Here is a 19,363-nt window from a genome sequence, read left to right as displayed (position 1 = left end):
CGATAGGAGTATACCGACGGACTTTTTCCTCGGTTTATTCCGAGGAACTGTTCCCTCGGTATATTCCGAGGGATCCGTTCCTCGGAATTTTCCGAGGTAGCTGTCCCTCAGAAAATTCCGAGGGAAATGTCCCTCGCTATATTTTTTTAAAAAAACGGATCGATCGATGCGTTTTTGTTCAAAAACGCATCGATCGATCTAGTGAAAAATATAATTAATTTCCTAGGAATGTAAAAAATATTAATTTTTTTGAAAAAATAAAATTTCTGAAATTTAAATTCGAAAATATGAAATTAAAAGTAAAATTGAAATCATATTAATTAATATTCAAAGTTTCACAAATAAAAATAAAACATTCCGAGATTGGGGAAAAAAAAAACTACGGGTCTGGCACGTCCGGGAACACCTCGTTCGGGTACATCCTCTGCATCATCTCCATCATTTGCTGGTTCAGCCTCCTCTGTGCCTCATAGCCCGCCTGTTGAGCCACCATCTGGGTCTCCAACAAAGATATACGATCATCTTTGTCCTTCAACTGAGCCGTAAGTACTTCTGGATCAACAAAGGGCGGTGGTGCAGAAGAAGGAGGAACCGACCGGGTGCGACGACCCAAACCGACCAAACGTCCCTTCTTCTTTGGAACCGACTGAATAGAAAAAAGCCAAATTTAGAAATTTAAACCAAGAAATAAATGAATTGAACTTTTAAAAAAAAAAACTTACGGATTCAACGATTTCGTTGATTCGAAACCGGGACAAGTTGGTCGAAGCCGTCGAAGCGTCATCCTCGGTTTGAAGCTGAGACACTTCGTCTACCACCTGAGTTTGGACCAGGTCGACCACGTCCCTCACAAGACCGTCATCAATCTGGCCGGTCTTCTTGTTGGTATACGCCCTCCTCATTAGGGCGAGATCATCAACCGGCTCGCCATCATTTTCTTCCGCCTTGAAAAAAACATAAAATTAAAGAAACATTAGAAATTAGAAGAAATGCACAATAAATTTAAATTCTGAAACTCAAATAATTGAAGAAAAAGCGGTTGAACTTACCATGCGATCTCCGAGAGTGGCAATAGATTGAGCACCCAAGTTATGCTTGTAGATGCCCTTCCCTTTACGGTCGCTCCTGCGGTTGGTGGAGTTGGTGGAAGAAGTTTCTTTCGTCTCCTCCTTATCCCAATGCGCACACAACTCCTTCCAGACCGTGTCGTTCATCGACTTTGGGACCTTTTAATTAAAAAAAAAAGAAAAAGTTTAATAAATTAAAAAATAGTTTAATAAATTAAAAAATTGTTTAATAAATTAAATCGAACCTTATTGATTTCCCACTTCTTCTTCCACTCGTGGATCTGCTTCCCATAGTTGTCCATTACTTTATGGACGAAGTGGTGATAGATAAAGAGCGTCTCATCGGAATTCCAGTTGAACTCTTGCTGAAAAAAAAACACAATTAGTAGAAAATTTATATTAAAGATTAAAAATATAAGTAAAAAATTAGAATACTTACCGCAAACTGACGAAACCACAGAACCTGCTTGTCGGTTGGGAAGTGAGTGAAAGTCGGATGTCCACTGTCGAGGGCCGAGTACATCATACGGTTGATCCATGCGCTGATCTCGTTCCCGGATCGGTTGAACCTTATTAAAAGAACAAACGGTTAATAATGAATCCAAATTTAAAGAAAAAAAATGTTTAATTACCATGTTTGACCCCGTCCATGTGGATACGGAGTGAGATACGGAAGATGGTCACGACCGGGCTGTTGAACCAACTCCGCAACCCTCATCACTCCCGGAGGACCCGGAGGAACAGGAGCGGATGCAGCAGCGGGAGCGAGAGGAGCATGAGCGGGTGCAGCAGAGGGAGATGTATGGTTGGAGCTGTGGGGCGAAGGGGAATCCTGAAAATGGCTGGAATCCCGAGACTGGCTCCCCGTACCACCACGACCACGACGCTGTCGAGGCCGGGTCTGATCATCATGAGACCTGTAAATTAAAAAAATATATTTAATAAATACAGAAATATATAAATTAATTTTTTTTTATTAAAAAAAATCCCAAATAATTTAATCACAGAAAAAGATTTATATATATTAATTTTTTTTAATAAATATATAAAAATAGTTCTAATAAACAAAAAATAGTTTTAATTAATAAAAATTGTTTAATAATTACAAAAAATAGTTTTAATAATATATATATATGAAAAATATTTTTAAATCCCAAATAATAGTATTTAATCACAAAAAAAGTTTTATAAATATTTAAAATTTTTGTAAACTCCAAAAAATCGAATTTATATAGAAATTTTTTTTTGTAAAATCCAAAAAATCGAATTTATATAGAAAAATCGTTTTGTAAAATACAAAAATCGATTTTATATACAAAAATCGATTTTATAAATACAAAAAATAAAAAAATTATAAAAAAATTCTAAATCAATTCAACAAAACAAATTATTCAACCAAATCACAATTCTAAACCTATTATACAACCAAATCACAATCCTAACCAATCACCCTAACAAAAATCTATCAAAACTACACAAAAACCTAACAAATAGAACCTAAGAGAGTGGGATAGGGTCCTTACATGATTTGTGTAAGAGAAGAGGGAGATCGCCGGAGATATCGTCGGATTTCAGGGGGAAATCGCCGGAGAGAAAGAGAGGAGTCGCGCAGAGGAAGAAGAGAGAAATGGGGAAGAAGAAGGGGCTCGTGGTTATAAAACCTAGGGTCCGACGGACATTATCCGTCGGAATTCCGTCGGAATTCTAATTTCAATTTTCGCGAAATATTTGCCCGGTAAAATGAAAATATTCCGAGGAAATTCCGACAGATAGTAAAATATCCGTCGGAATTTCCTCGGAATATTCCGAGGAAATACCGAGGAACTAGTGTTTGGGGTTTCAAAACATCAATTTTTTTTGCCGTATTTCATTTCTTATACAATTGTAATGCATACCATTGAGGATTCTTTGTATACATGAGCATAAACCATGAAATAACAAATTTCAAAACTAATTGAAAGTATTCCCTTTACCGTTCATTAAAAGGTATAAGTGTTTCTCTTATGTTGCGAGATTTCGTTCATACAATCGGAAAAGTGTTAATTATACGGTAAGGAACAAATTTTTGACTTCATAATGAACGTAAGACACTTAATAAGGGTTATATAGGTGTTATTCAAACGGCAAAACGTTGTTTTCGGTTTAAAAACCCTATTTCCTCGGAATTTCCTCGGATTATTCCGAGGGAACTCCGAGGAAACCCTCTTCTTCCTCGGAATTTCCTCGGAATATTCCGAGGAAATTCTGACGAACTAGTGTTTGGGGTTTCAAAACGTAATTTTTTTTAAAAAAACGCATCGATCGATGCATTTTTGAACAAAAACAAATCGATCGATTACTAAGATGGACCGGGTCGTAAGATTGTGATCGATCGATGAGAGTATCCCATCGATCGATCGAGAATCTGAATTGTTCCTCGGAATGCCCTCGGAAAATCTTGTATGTTTTTTTAAAAACGCATCGATCGATGCGTTTTTGAACAAAAACAAATCGATCGATTACTATGATGGCCCGGGCCGTAAGATTGTGATCGATCGATGAGAGTATCCCATCGATCGATCGAGAATCTGAATTGTTCCTCGGAATTTCCTCGGAAAATCTTGTATGTTTTTTTAAAAACGCATCGATCGATGCGTTATAGAACAAAAACGCATCGATCGATTACCAAGATGGCCCGGGCCGTAAGAATGTGATCGATCGATGCGTTATAGAACAAAAACGCATCGATAGATGCGTGTTCGGAAAACAGAATTATAAGGCAAAACCCGACATTTTTTGGATCTAAACCTTAGAACTCTCATCCCCTCCGATTTCCCCTATAATTCGCCCCCCCCCCCCTTTTTAGGTTTCTTAATTATGAGTTTGTATTTCTTTTACATGGTTTCTTCGTTTTATTTGGTTGTGTTTTGAGTAGCTTTTAATTCGTATTCAGCTTTGCCTTGCTAGATAAACCAAATAACTATTATCCGAGGAAAGAGGTTATATCAATTGTTCCTCGGAATTTCCTCGGTATTTCTTAAAAAAATAAATAAATAAGTTCAATGGTAGTCTGTTTCCGAGTCATCATCACCAGATGAATCTGAATCTGGATCTTGGTGAAACTCTCCAATCACTGGTTCATCCTCTACGTGAACGACGGCTTCCTCTCCAAAGTCGGTTAAATCGACTACAAGGCCAACTCCAGCTAAATCTTCTGCTGCACTATAGTTGCCGGATGTGCTTGGTTGTAGTGGGTCTTCCAGCTCAGAACTTCCCTGAACTCGGCCTCTCGGGTTGAGTCTTGTAACAGTAACCCATGGATCATCTCTGTTCCTTACCCGGGGGTACTTGATATAACAAACCTGTAACATTTAGAAAAATTATAAATTAATACACATGATGATGAATCATTCTGAATAATTAACATTTAATTACCTGATCGGCCTGGGAAGAAGAATGAAAGGATCATAATATTGCAGCTTTCGCCTCGAATTTACTGATGTAACACCAAATGCATCTGTTCTCACACCTCGATCTGGGGTGTTGTCGTGCCAATCACAATAGAAAATAGTACAGCGCAATCCAACCATGACCAAATACTTGATTTCCAAAATCTCATGTATGTGTCCGTAGTATACATCATCTTCTGATGCAGAACAAACGCCAGCATCATAAGTCGTACTCGAACGTCTCCTCTTCTGAGTTGTGAATGCATATCCTCGAGTACAAAATCTCGGATATGACTTCACAACAAAGTTTGGTCCAACGACCATCTCACGTATCCAATCGTCAAATGTTTCACCTCTGGCCAAACCAGCAGACACCTATTAATAGCACATATATATATATTATATCAATAAATGTGAATTAGTATAAATATGTGATAAAATATATTTTAATTTGTTTAAAGCACTCACATAAGTAAACATCCATCCAGTAAATTCTCTCTGCTTCATTTCTTCTAGTTCGTCCTCTGTGGCGTATCTATACTCGAACCGCTTTTCCGCCATGAAAATCCTGTATATGATGACAATAATGTAATTAATTAAGATTTAAATTTCAACTTGTTAAAATAAAAATTTGTAAGCTCATTTATTTACCTCTCATATTAAAGAACGTCTTCGCAGTTGGTGAGCAAATATGTTTGCAAATGACTGCGCTCCTGCTCAGTAAGTCGACGGTCCTTTGGTTTTCCGCTAAGTCGTCCAACGTCTGTGAAAATGTCTGGAACCGTAACATGATATGTTGCCCGTTCGCCTCTATCATCATGCCGAGCAGGTCTTCTGTTTTTGGTCTGAACTTCTGCTGGAAAGTAGTACTCGGCAAAGTTTGAAGTTTCTTCATTGATCATCTGTGCGACTATAGAACCTTCCACCCTACTTAAATTTTTCACCATCTTCTTCAAATGGAACATATACCGCTCATACAGATACATCCATCTATACTGCACAGGACCACCAAGTTCCAATTCTCTTGCCAGGTGAATAACAAGATGCTCCATAACATCAAAAAATGAGGGAGGAAATATCTTCTCAAGGTTGCACTGAATCACGGCTATGTTAGTCTTCAAATTTTCAATACCTTCAAGAGTCACTGATCTCGTGCATAAATCGCGGAAGAAACCACTTATCCTTGCAATTGCTTCATGAACATTTCGTGGTAATAGTTCCTTGAAGGCGAACGGAAGGAGGCGCTGCATCATTACATGGCAATCGTGGCTTTTCAAGCCAGTAAACTTTCCTTCCTTTCTGTCGATACAGTTACGCAAATTTGATGCGTAACCGTCTGGAAATTCCACATCGTTTGAAATCCAATCAAAGAACGCATCTTTTCCCGCTGCATCAAGTCGGTATATGGGAAAAGGAGCCCTACCATTCTCATCAACATGAAGTTCTGAACGAGCACATATATCGACTAAATCCAGTCTTGACTTCAAATTATCCTTTGTTTTACCTTGAACATTAAGGATCGTGTTCATGAGATTGTCAAAAAAGTTCTTCTCAATATGCATGACATCTAAATTATGCCTTAGCAGATGATCCTCCCAGTATGGCAGATCCCAGAAAATACTTTTTTTGTGCCAGTTATGTAGTTCTCCAACAGCATCTACCGGAAAACGCTCATGTCCACCGACTTCTGGCGTCCTTTCTGCACCAAAATCTCTTAGTTGTATCTTCAAATCTTTCCCACAAATTTCCGGAGGTGGACTGTCAAACACCCTCTTGTTCTTCGTAAACAAATTCCTACTCCTACGATATGGATGATCAGGTGGTAGGAATCTCCTGTGACAGTCAAACCAACACGTTTTCCTTCCGTGCTTTAGTTGGAAAGCATCAGTGTTATCTTGACAATATGGACATGATAGCCTTCCATGCGTTGTCCATCCAGACAACATACCATATGCTGGAAAATCACTTATTGTCCACATTAGTACTGCCCGCATTTGAAAGTTTTCTTTACACGAAACATCGTATGTTTCAGCACCTTGAGCCCATAGTTGTTGCAACTCATATATTAGTGGCTGAAGAAACACATCAAGTGATCTCTTAGGATGCTCTGGTCCGGGAACGAGAATCGAGAGAAACAAAAACTCTCGTCGCAAGCACAAGTTTGGGGGGAGGTTGTATGGTGTAAGAATGACGGGCCATAGAGAATACTGTCTTCCACTCTTGCCAAACGGACTGAAACCATCAGTACATAATCCAAGGTAGACATTTCTTCTCTCATACGCAAAGTCGGGATACTTTGATTGGAAATGCTTCCACGCTTTTGCATCTGAAGGATGTCTGATCTCACCATCTGTTGAGTGCTCCGCATGCCATCTCATTGGTTGCGCTGTGCGTTCAGACAGATACAACCTCTGCAACCTTTCCGTCAAAGGTAAATACCACATCCTTTTATATGGCACTGGAACTCTTCCACTCGTATCTTTATAACGAGGCTTTCCACAAAATTTGCATGTAACCCGCTGTTCATCCGCCCTCCAATAAATCATGCAGTTGTCGCTGCATACATCTATTACCTGATACGATAAACCAAGACCAGCTACGAGTTTCTGAACCTCGTAGTATGAACCAGGAGCTACATTATCCTCGGGTAGAATACCTTTTACAAAATCAGCAATCGCATCCACACAGTCTTCAGCCAAATTATAATCTGTTTTAATGCCCATCAATCTTGTAGCAGATGATAAAGCTGAATGACCATCTCTGCAACCTTCGTACAATGGTTGCTTTCCAGCATCCAACATATCATAAAATCTCCTAGCTTCTGCATTGGGTAAATCTTCCCCTCTAAAATGATCATTTACCATCTGCTCAGTACCTACACCATAATCTACATCCGTTCTAATTGGTTCTTCTAATCTAACCGCTGGCTGAGGTTCACTAGTACTACCATGTTCATAATCAGTTTCCCCATGATGATACCAAATTTTGTAACTTCGTGTAAACCCACTCAAATATAGATGAGTCCAAACATCCCACTCTTTAATAACCTTTCTATTTTTACAATTAGAGCAAGGACATCTTAACATACCTGTTTTTGCTTCCGGTTGTCGGTGAACTAACCCCATGAATTCGGTTATACCTCGTTGGTATTCTTCCGTAAGCAATCTCGTGTTCGGATCCAAATGAGGTCGATCGATCCAAGAACGAAAATAATTTGAAGAAGACATATTTTTTATGAATCAAATTCGTGTGTAAGTAGAGTAAGAGGGAAGATGAAGATATGAAGTGAATGAAGAGGAAGAGGAGTGCTTGTATTTATAGTTTAAATCCTGCCGACATACTGAGGAAATTCCGACGGAATTCCAACGGACAAAACTAGTTCGTCGGAATTTCCTCGGAATTTTGTAAAATCCCCCAACGGCTCTCCAACGGCTATAATATTTCCTCGGAATTCATCGGTTTTTTCCGAAGAACACAGTTTTCCTCGGAATTTCCTCGGAATATTCCGACGGACTGTAGTTTCCTCGGAATTCCGTCGGTATATTCCGAGGATTTCATTTTCCGTCGGAATGTCCGTCAGAATATCGGTGTTTTCTTGTAGTGGTTATAGTTGTACCAAAGTAAATATAGCTTAACTTAAAACATAAAGTAAAATTGATGTTCCAAAAAAAACACGTAAATATTAATAGGTTTCTTTCTTGTTTAGTAGTTTTTTTTGTGAACGTTTAATAGCTTCTTATTACATTGTTTATGTTGAACACTTATCCGAAGTCATTAGAGTTGTCTCGGTTTTCTTTCTAATTAAAACGTTTGATGCTTTATAAATAACTTTCATGAGGGACACAGTCGGTGAGCTTATTAGTTCATTTCAGTTCGAATGAAAGAAAGGTTTTGAGCATGATGAATTCCAGGGTAGATCATCTTACAAAAATTACACAGCCTTAAGGTCTCTTAACAGTTGGTACCATCGACCACAACCAAGAACAACATTTGACATTCTCAGAGCTGGAGAAGCTTCATGAAGAATTCAACGGTGAAGTAACTGCACTCTGTGTCCACCAGCTGCAGCGTTCCTGTCGTACTTTCCTCCTGCATTTTTTTCAAGGATTCCATAGCCGCGTTTGTCACTTCCACTCTTAGAGTTAGGTATTGATTTACTTCACGCACATGTTCAATTCATCTATAACAATAACCCAAATTAAATTAGATCTTGGAGATAATATATACATTAGTAACAGAAGCGGAGAACATACTACCTTATCAGTCACAGACTTGTCCATATCCTTTAAGACTTGCAGGAGCCTGGAAAAATTAGAACCACACCAAAAAAAAGGAGAGATGGTTATTGCATGTTTTTGTTAGGTTGCTGATTTATTTTATATTAAAGATGCAAGTTAGAGATGGCACAATGTCAACAGATGCCTCAGCATGGCCTCAGATGGATACAATAGAACACTACAAGAAAACAGCAAAGATACTGAGGGAAAAAATCATCGGAATTTCGTCGGAATAACGTTATTCCGACGACATACCGACGAAACAAGTCCTCGGAAATAATTCCTCGGAATTTCTTCTTTCCTCGGAAATCCCTCGGAATTTTCCGACGGAATTCCGAGGAAACAAATTTCCGAGGAAATTCCGAGGATCACTAGTTTGTCGGAAATCTCCTCGGAATATACCGAGGGAGAACTTCGTCGGGATATTTCCTCGGAAGTTCATCGATCGATGCGTTTTTGGACATATATCCATCGATCGATCCGTTTATAAATAAACGTTCGGAATATACCGAGGGACATCTTCCTCGGAATATTCCGAGGAACATGTCCCTCGGTATATTCCGAGGAACATGTCCCTCGGTATATTCCGAAGAAAGGTGTCCCTCGGTATATTCCGAGGAAGATGTCCCTCGGTATATTCCGAACGTTTTTTTATAAACAGATCGATTGATGGATATATGTCCAAAAACGCATCGATCGATCGAGTAAAAAATATAATTAATTTCCTCGGAATGTAAAAAATATTAATTTTTTTTAAAAAATAAAATTTTTGAAATTTAAATTCGAAAATATAAAATTAAAATTAAAATTGAAATCATATTAATTAATATTCAAAGTTTCACAAATAAAAATAAAACATTCCGAGTTTTTGGAAAAAAAAAAACTACGGGTCTGGCACGTCCGGGAACACCTCGTTCGGGTACATCCTCTGCATCATCTCCATCATTTGCTGGTTCAGCCTCCTCTGTGCCTCATAGCCCGCCTGTTGAGTCGCCATCTGGGTCTCCAACAAAGATATGCGATCATCCTTGTCCTTCAACTGAGCCGTAAGTACTTCTGGATCAACAAAGGGCGGTGGTGCAGAAGAAGGAGGAACCGACCGGGTGCGCCGACCCAAACCGACCAAACGTCCCTTCTTCTTTGGAACCGACTGAATAGAAAATAGCCAAATTTACAAATTTAAACCAAGAATAAATGAATTGAACTTTTTAAAAAAAAGAACTTACGGATTCAACGATTTCGTTGATTCGAAACTGGGACAAGTTGGTCGAAGCCGTCGAAGCGTCATCCTCGGTTTGAAGCTGAGACACTTCGTCTACCACCTGAGTTTAGACCAGGTCGACCACGTCCCTCACAAGACCGTCATCAATCTGGCCGGTCTTCTTGTTGGTATACGCCCTCCTCATTAGGGCGAGATCATCAACCGGCTAGCCATCATTTTCTTCCGCCTTGAAAAAAAACATAAATTAAAGAAACATTAGAAATTAGAAGAAATGCACAATAAATTAAAATTCTGAAACTAAAATAATTGAAGAAAAAGCGGTTGAACTTACCATGCGATCTCCCAGAGTGGCAATAGATTGAGCACCCAAGTTATGCTTGTAGATGCCCTTCCCTTTACGGTCGCTCCTGCGGTTGGTGGAGTTGGTGGAAGAAGTTTCTTTTGTCTCTTCCTTATCCCAATGCGTACACAACTCCTTCCAGACCGTGTCGTTCATCGACTTTGGGACCTTTTAATAAAAAAAAAATATAGTTTAATAAATTAAAAAATAGTTTAATAAATTAAAAAATAGTTTAATAAATTAAAAATTTGTTTAATAAATTAAATCGAACCTTATTGATTTCCCACTTCTTCTTCCACTCGTGGATCTGCTTCCCATAGTTGTCCATAACTTTATGGACGAAGTGGTGATAGATAAAGAGCGTCTCATCGGAATTCCAGTTGAACTCTTGCTGAAAAAAAAACACAATTAGTAGAAAATTTATATTAAAGATTAAAAATATAAGTAAAAAATTAGAATACTTACCGCAAACTGACGAAATCACAGAACCTGCTTGTCGGTAGGGATGTGAGTGAAAGTCGGATGTCCCTTGTCGAGGGCCGAGTACATCATACGGTTGATCCATGCGCTGATCCCGTTCCCGGTAAGGAAAAAAATTTTGACTTCATAATGAACGTAAGACACTTAATAAGGGTTATATAGGTGTTATTCAAACCGCAAAACGTTGTTTTCGGTTTAAAAACCCTATTTCCTCGGAATTTTCTCGGATTATTCCGAGGGAATTCCGAGGAAACCCTTTTCTTCCTCGGAATTCCGTCGGAATATTCCGAGGAAATTCCGAGGAAATTCCGAGGAACTAGTGTTTGGAGTTTCAATACGTCAATTTTTTTTTAAACGGATCGATCGATGGATATATGTACCAAAACGCATCGATCGATAGAGTATATCAGGTGTTCCTCGGAATTTCCTTGGAATATTCTGAGGCTTTTCCGAAGAAACAGGGTTTGGGGTAACAATGTGATCGATCGAGAACAAAATCTCGTACGTTTTTTTATAAACGGATCGATCGATGTATATATATCCATAAACGCATCGATCGATCACTAAGATGGACCAAAGCGTAACAATGTGATCGATCGATTAAATTATCCCATCGATCGATCGAGAATCTCAAGCGTTCCTCAGAATGTCCTCGGAAAATCTCGTACGTTTTTTTATAAACGGATCGATCGATGTATATATATCCAAAAACGCATCGATCGATCACTAAGATGGACCAAAGCGTAACAATGTGATCGATCGATTAGATTATCCCATCGATCGATCGAGAATCTCAAGCGTTCCTCGGAATGTCCTCGAATTTACTGATGTAACACCAAATGCATCTTTCCCACAAATTTCCGGAGGTGGACTGTCAAACACCCTCTTGTTCTTCGTAAACAAATTCCTACTCCTACGATATGGATGATCAGGTGGTAGGAATCTCCTGTGACAGTCAAACCAACACGTGTTCCTTCCGTGTTTTAGTTGGAAAACATCAGTGTTATCTTGACAATATGGACATGATAGCCTTCCATGCGTTGTCCATCCGGACAACATACCATATGCTGGAAAATCACTTATTGTCCACATTAGTACTGCCCGCATTTGAAAGTTTTCTTTACACGAAACATCGTATGTTTCAACACCTTGAGCCCATAGTTGTTGCAACTCATATATTAGTGGCTGAAGAAACACGTCAAGTGATCTCTTAGGATGCTCTGGTCCGGGAACGAGAATCGAGAGAAACAAAAACTCTCGTCGCAAGCACAAGTTTGGGGGTAGGTTGTATGGTGTAAGAATGACGGGCCATAGAGAATACTGTCTTCCACTCTTGCCAAACGGACTGAAACCATCAGTACATAATCCAAGGTAGACATTTCTTCTCTCATACGCAAAGTCGGGATACTTTGATTGGAAATGCTTCCACGCTTTTGCATCTGAAGGATGTCTGATCTCACCATCTGTTGAGTGCTCCGCATGCCATCTCATTGGTTGCGCTGTGCGTTCAGACAGATACAACCTCTGCAACCTTTCCGTCAAAGGTAAATACCACATCCTTTTATATGGCACTGGAACTCTTTCACTCGTATCTTTATAACGAGGCTTTCCACAAAATTTGCATGTAACCCGCTGTTCATCCGCCCTCCAATAAATCATGCAGTTGTCGCTGCATACATCTATTACCTGATACGATAAACCAAGACCAGCTACGAGTTTCTGAACCTCGTAGTATGAACCAGGAGCTACATTATCCTCGGGTAGAATACCTTTTACAAAATCAGCAATCGCATCCACACAGTCTTCAGCCAAATTATAATCTGTTTTAATGCCCATCAATCTTGTAGCAGATGATAAAGCTGAATGACCATTTCTGCAACCTTCGTACAATGGTTACTTTCCAGCATCCAACATATCATAAAATCTCCTAGCTTCTGCATTGGGTAAATCTTCCCCTCTAAAATGATCATTTACCATCTGCTCAGTACCTACACCATAATCTACATCCGTTCTAATTGGTTCTTCTAATCTAACCGCTGGCTGAGGTTCACTAGTACTACCATGTTCATAATCAGTTTCCCCATGATGATACCAAATTTTGTAACTTCGTGTAAACCCACTCAAATATAGATGAGTCCAAACATCCCACTCTTTAATAACCTTTCTATTTTTACAATTAGAGCAAGGACATCTTAACATACCTGTTTTTGCTTCCGGTTGTCGGTGAACTAACCCCATGAATTCGGTTATACCTCGTTGGTATTCTTCCGTAAGCAATCTCGTGTTCGGATCCAAATGAGGTCGATCGATCCAAGAACGAAAATAATTTGAAGAAGACATATTTTTTATGAATCAAATTCGTGTGTAAGTAGAGTAAGAGGGAAGATGAAGATATGAAGTGAATGAAGAGGAAGAGGAGTGCTTGTATTTATAGTTTAAATCCTGCCGACAGACCGAGGAAATTCCGATGGAATTCCGACGGAAACGGCTAGTTCGTCGGAATTTCCTCGGAATTTTGTAAAATCCCCCAACGGCTCTCCAACGGCTATAATATTTCCTCGGAATTCATCGGTTTTTTCCGAGGAACACATTTTTCCTCGGAATTTCCTCGGAATATTCCAACGGATTGATATTTCCTCGGAATTCCGTCGGTATATTCCGAGGCAACCCAATTTTGTGTTTCCTCGGAATTTCCTCGGAAATTCTTCGGGATATTCTGAGGATTTCATTTTCCGTCGGAATGTCCGTCAGAATACCGCTGTTTTCTTGTAGTGGAAGACTCAATGAGACGACGGAAACCTTGCTCATGAGAAATAAAGTGAGGATGGTAATCGTTAGCTTAGTGACCAGCTAGGGAATGGTAAAAATAAATCGGAATTACAGAAGAGATTTAGCAGTACTGAATTATAAATGTGAAGGCAATCTATATATTTTTAAAAACTGTTTGCCTTACTGAATTATAAACCATATATTTGAATCCAATAACGTGAGAATTTTTTTATGAAAACCTCAGTTGGTCAATCAATCTGGGTTTGTAACACCCCAAGGTCTCGGTCTATATGAACATCCTCGCATGAATTGCAGCAGTCATGCTCTTCCTGCAAGGAAAACAATAGAGGTCACATGAAAGCTAGGAAAGCAAGACTTAGAACACACCATAAAATATTCTGAAATGATAAGTTACTTTTATGTTCATACCAAGGAAAAAATTTCATACCAAAAAGATGTTATGTATGCTAAGCAAGGAAGATCCACTATATTTATTCAGTTATTTATAGTTTATCTCCCTGTTCAACGTCAGGTCTACATCACACAAATGTAATCCATAGGAAATTACATGGTGTAAGGAATGGAATATGTAAAAGACACCCATAGTTTTAGTAAGTTTTTATTATCATATCATAGAATTGAGAAGAAACCAAACACAAAACTCGTGAAAGAAAAGTTAAAACTTGCCTGAAAGGAAATAAAGGTTTGCCATAGTTACTTCTCCAGCCTCTTTGTTGTTTCTATAATCTTTGTCTCCATCTAGACACCAACAAAAGAAAAACATAAATTAAATATGAGCCAACAAACATAGCGTTTAGCAGAGGACCATCATCTAAGGAACCACACAAAGAGTAGGGATGTCTAAAACCCATTTCAGGAGATAATAAAAAAAAATTAGAGAGAAACACATAGTGTGAATGTACGGGATGTGAAGAGATAGCTTAAGAGAAGCAAAAATCAGAGAGAAATATATGCTATGGAGACCTGAGATTTGGAAGTATGGTACTCTAAACATTTGCTTTTGAATGTAAACTGTTGCAATGACGTTTACCTTATTCTCGTAGTCCACTGACCTGAGACAGAAAGTGCTTCACTTTTGTTGTCAAGGTTTGCAGCAATAACATTGGTCTCCATGGATACATTTGTCATGTCAAACACACCACACCAATACCACACCTTAAGATAATTAGAACTAAAACACTATGAAGATAAAATGGTTCATTCTCTATTCAATATTCATAGTTGTCATCATATGGTAAGATATATTGAAATTTTGGAGAGAACTTATGGAAAAAAAAAAGACCTCCGGTGTAGACTTTATGGTGGCGACTGGCTAGGTCTAAAAATTTCTGGGAAATCAGTCAACAGAAGAGACCAATTAAGATCTGTCTCTAATGCACTCATCTGGTACTTCGGAGCACTCATTCTGCAACAATTCAAAAACAAAAAAAAAAGTGTAAGCAGGAGAAGTTTTCAATGAAAAAAAGTGGGAGATGCAACGATTGGTTTCAGCGTGACATTCTGAAGCACTGCAAGTCTCCCGAACTCTGGATGGTGCTGGAAATTAATAGAGGTTGAAGATCATCAGAAAGAAATGTAAAAGATGATATTATTCAATCTCGTTGAGTAACAGAATGTGTCGTTTACAAGTATATAAAGTAAAGTACTAAACCGGATTAAACCATGATTAAATTACATTTACAGTAAACCAATCTAAACCGGCTAATAGAAATATAAAGTAACGGCATGGACAGAGGTTTTTAAGGAACCCCATTGATTCATGCATTGTGAAATTGATTACATATTGAGGGGGGAGAGGGGAAGAGAAACGAATCTGGGCAAACCATGCCGCCGAAGATGTCTATTTATAGGTAGGAGATCGTGAAGATGCTGAAAAGGACGGAGGTGGTGAAGTAATGAGACTTAGTCGGGGTCGAGTTAACTGAGATTGAATGCGAAGGTTTCCGTTACTCAGATCTCCGATTCGACAGAAAGAATGGAATTAGGATTTCAACGATGTTGACGAGCCCTATGAAATATGGGCCTACTTGATTTCTAAGATAACAACCCAAACCCATTCAAGAACAATTTTCGATTATTTAAAAAATGATGCCACGTGGCACAAAACTCCCCATCCTCGGAGAAGGGAGAAAAACATGTTTTATTGTTATAGACTAGGAGTTAACCCACGCTACGCGCGGAACTATTTTGATTTTCAAATGTTAACTATATAACTATTCTTTTGGACGTTGTATTTTGAACAACAACAAAATTTTGAATTGTATGTTTGTGTGAATACATATTTCCTTAGAAAAAACCAGAAACATTTTTTTTAATATATGTTTGATATAGTTTTACATTTCTTATAACGTATATTTACTTATTATTTATTTTTTCTTATATTGTTGGACAATTCTCTCAAATAACCATTTTTTGTCAAAAAATAACTTTCAATAAAGAAAATGACAAAAATATCCCCTTTTTATTTTAAAATTTTTTTATTTTTATTTTTTAAAATTTGAAACCCTATCTTCAAAACCCCATCCCTTAACTCTAAACCCTAAGTCTAGATTAGTTAACCTTGGGGTATAAATGTATTTTTTACTTTTTAATAAAACTTATTTTGGTTATTTTTCTCATTAAGAACTATTTTGTGAAAAAAACTTAAAAATGACTGTCCTAGGGAATTTCTCCATATTGTATATTTATTTATTATCATTTTCTTGTTTTTATATCAAATGGTAACATTACGATAGATGTTTAATGTTATATATTTATTTCTTATATTGTATATGTGCTTATTATATATTTAAATATATTTTTTTCCATTTAACTATACAATTTTCAGATAAATGTTTAATTTAGTTTTTCCATTTTTATATTGTATATTTACTTATTGTTTAATTTTTCTTATTTTGTATATTTACTTATTCTATATTTCTTGTTTTATATCAATGATAATATTATGATATCTATATATTTAAAGTAATATTTTTGTTTCTTATATACTATATTTACTTATTATTATTTTTTCTTATATTGTATATTTACTTAAATGTAATATTTATATTTCTTATATTGTATATTTACTTATTATTTATTTTACTGTACGTTTTTCAGATGTTTATTGTAGTTTTTATATTTCATCTATTGTTTATTTACTTATTATTTATTTTTATCCTAAAATTATGATATATGTTTAAAGTAATATTTTTATTTCATATACTCTATATTTACTTATTATTTATTTTACTATACATTTTCAAATAGATGTTTAATTTAGTTTTTCCATTTCTAATATTGTTCATTTACTTATTGTGTATTTTTCTTTATATTGCATATTTACTTATTCTAATATTATGATAGATTTTTTAATATAATATTTTATTTCTTATATTGCATATTCACTTATTATTTATTTTACTTTACATTTTTTCATAGAGATGTTTAATTTAGTTAATTTTTTCATTTCTTAATTGTATTTTACCTATTAATTTTTTTTTCTTATATTGTATATTTAATTATTCTAGTGTTCTTGCTTTTATATCAAATGATAATATTATGGTAGTTGTTTGATGTAATATTTCTATTTCTTATATTGTATGCTTATTTTTCTTATATTGTATATTTACTTATAAAAATATTTGGAAATAATAAAAATGTAAAACCATACATTTTTCAGATAAATTTTTAATGTAGTTTTTCCATTTCTTATATTGTATATTTTTTTATTGTGTATTTACTTATCTAATTGTTTTGCTTTTATATCAAATTGCAATATTACGATAGATGTTTAATGATATATTTATATTTCTTATATTATATATTTACTTATTATTTATTTTATTATATATTTTTCAGACAGATGTTTAATGTATTTTTTGTATTTCTTATATTGTATATTTAATTATTATTTATTTTTCTTATATTTTATATTACTTATTCTAATATTATCATAGATGTTTAATATAATATTTGTATATTGTATATTTATTTATTATTTATTTAACTATACATTTTTCAGATATATGTTTAATTTAGTTTTTCTATTTTTAAATTTTATATTTATTTACTTTTTATATTTTCTTATTTTTCTTATTTTTATATTTTTTATTCTATTTTTTTGCTTCTATATCCATGATAATATTACGATATATATTTAATGTAATATTTTTATTTTTTATATACTATATTTACTTATTATTTATTTTTCCTATATTTTATATTTATTTATTCTAATATTACGATAAATGTTTAATATAATATTTCTATTTCTTATATTGTGTATTTAGTTATTTTTTATTTTACCATATATTTTTCAAATAGATGTTTAATTTAATTTTGTCAATTCTTAGTTGTATATTTACTTATTATAATTTTCTTACTTTTATATCAAATGATAGTATTATGATAGATGTTTAATGTAATATTTCTATTTCTTATATTGTATATTTACTTATTATTTATTTTTCCGTATATTATATTGTATATATATAATTATTCTAATTTTTCCTTTTTTATCAAATAGTAATATACGATAAATGTTTAATGTAATATTTATATTTGTATATTGTATATTTATTTATTATTTATTTTACCTTATATTTTTCAGATAAATGTTTAATGTAGATTTTTTATTTCTTATATTGTATATTTACTTATTATTTATTTTTCCTTATACGTATATTTTCTTTTCATTATTTTTTATTTTCTGGTAATAATGCCACGTGGCTTCTTTCAGGATAAGTTTTTTTCGCTGATGTGGACGCTCTATGGTGCCACAAAAGGTTCTTTTTATTAGTAGAGATTCACCATCAATACAATTTTTATATAAAAAAATTCTGAGTGTATTCCGTTTTTTTTTTCATTTTCTTTGTCAACTTGTAGGTAGTTTATTCAATTAGATTTCTAATGAGTTTTTGATGATTTTAAATGAATTAAATAATTAAATATGATTTTAATTAAATGAATTGAATAGTTTAATTTAATTTTAGTTGAACGAAAAGTTTCTATCTAAAATCGTAAGATTTCTATTTTGTAAGAGAAACTTCAGAAAACACTTTAAAATCACTACAAATCTCTTAAAATTTACAAGTTAAAATACTCTTAACAATAATGGATTTCAAAAGATTTTATAAAATAATAATTGCAATTATACCGAATTTTAAAAATTAATAATTAATGTTAAACAATAATTTGTTATTTCAATACAAATTAACTAAGAACTTCTAATTGAGACCATACTTTATCAAATCTAATTATCTATAACACATGAAAGTAAATCAGAATTTTGAAGTAATAAATTTGACATATATTATTGGACTAACAAATAATGATAAACAAAAATATTGGATATTGGACTACAATAATCATAAACTAGTATAACAGATTTGGAAAAGCAAAAAAGTTTTCAAGTGAGTAATTTAAATGGAATTTGCGACAAAAAAAAAAACTAATAGGAAAAATAAATTAAACAAGTCGAAACCGTCGACATCCAAAAAGACGAGAGGGTATAATGTAATTACGCGAATATATATTATATACAGTAGAACCTCTATAAATTAATAATATTGGGACTTTAAAATTTTATTAATTTATAAAGATATTAATTTACAAAAGTTTGCTTATTTAGAATTCTTATTTTAAGATATAATTATTCTAAGATAAGAAAAATTATATGATTTTTGTGTATAGTCATTAATTGTTATTTTTTGAAATTTTACATTTATATTAATTTTATTATATTATTTGGTGTATATAATATATATTACATAGAACTT

This window comes from Brassica napus, chromosome C5, assembly GCF_020379485.1.
Source record: "Brassica napus cultivar Da-Ae chromosome C5, Da-Ae, whole genome shotgun sequence".
Lineage (NCBI taxonomy): Eukaryota > Viridiplantae > Streptophyta > Magnoliopsida > Brassicales > Brassicaceae > Brassica > Brassica napus.
This window is presented reverse-complemented; position numbering follows the sequence as displayed.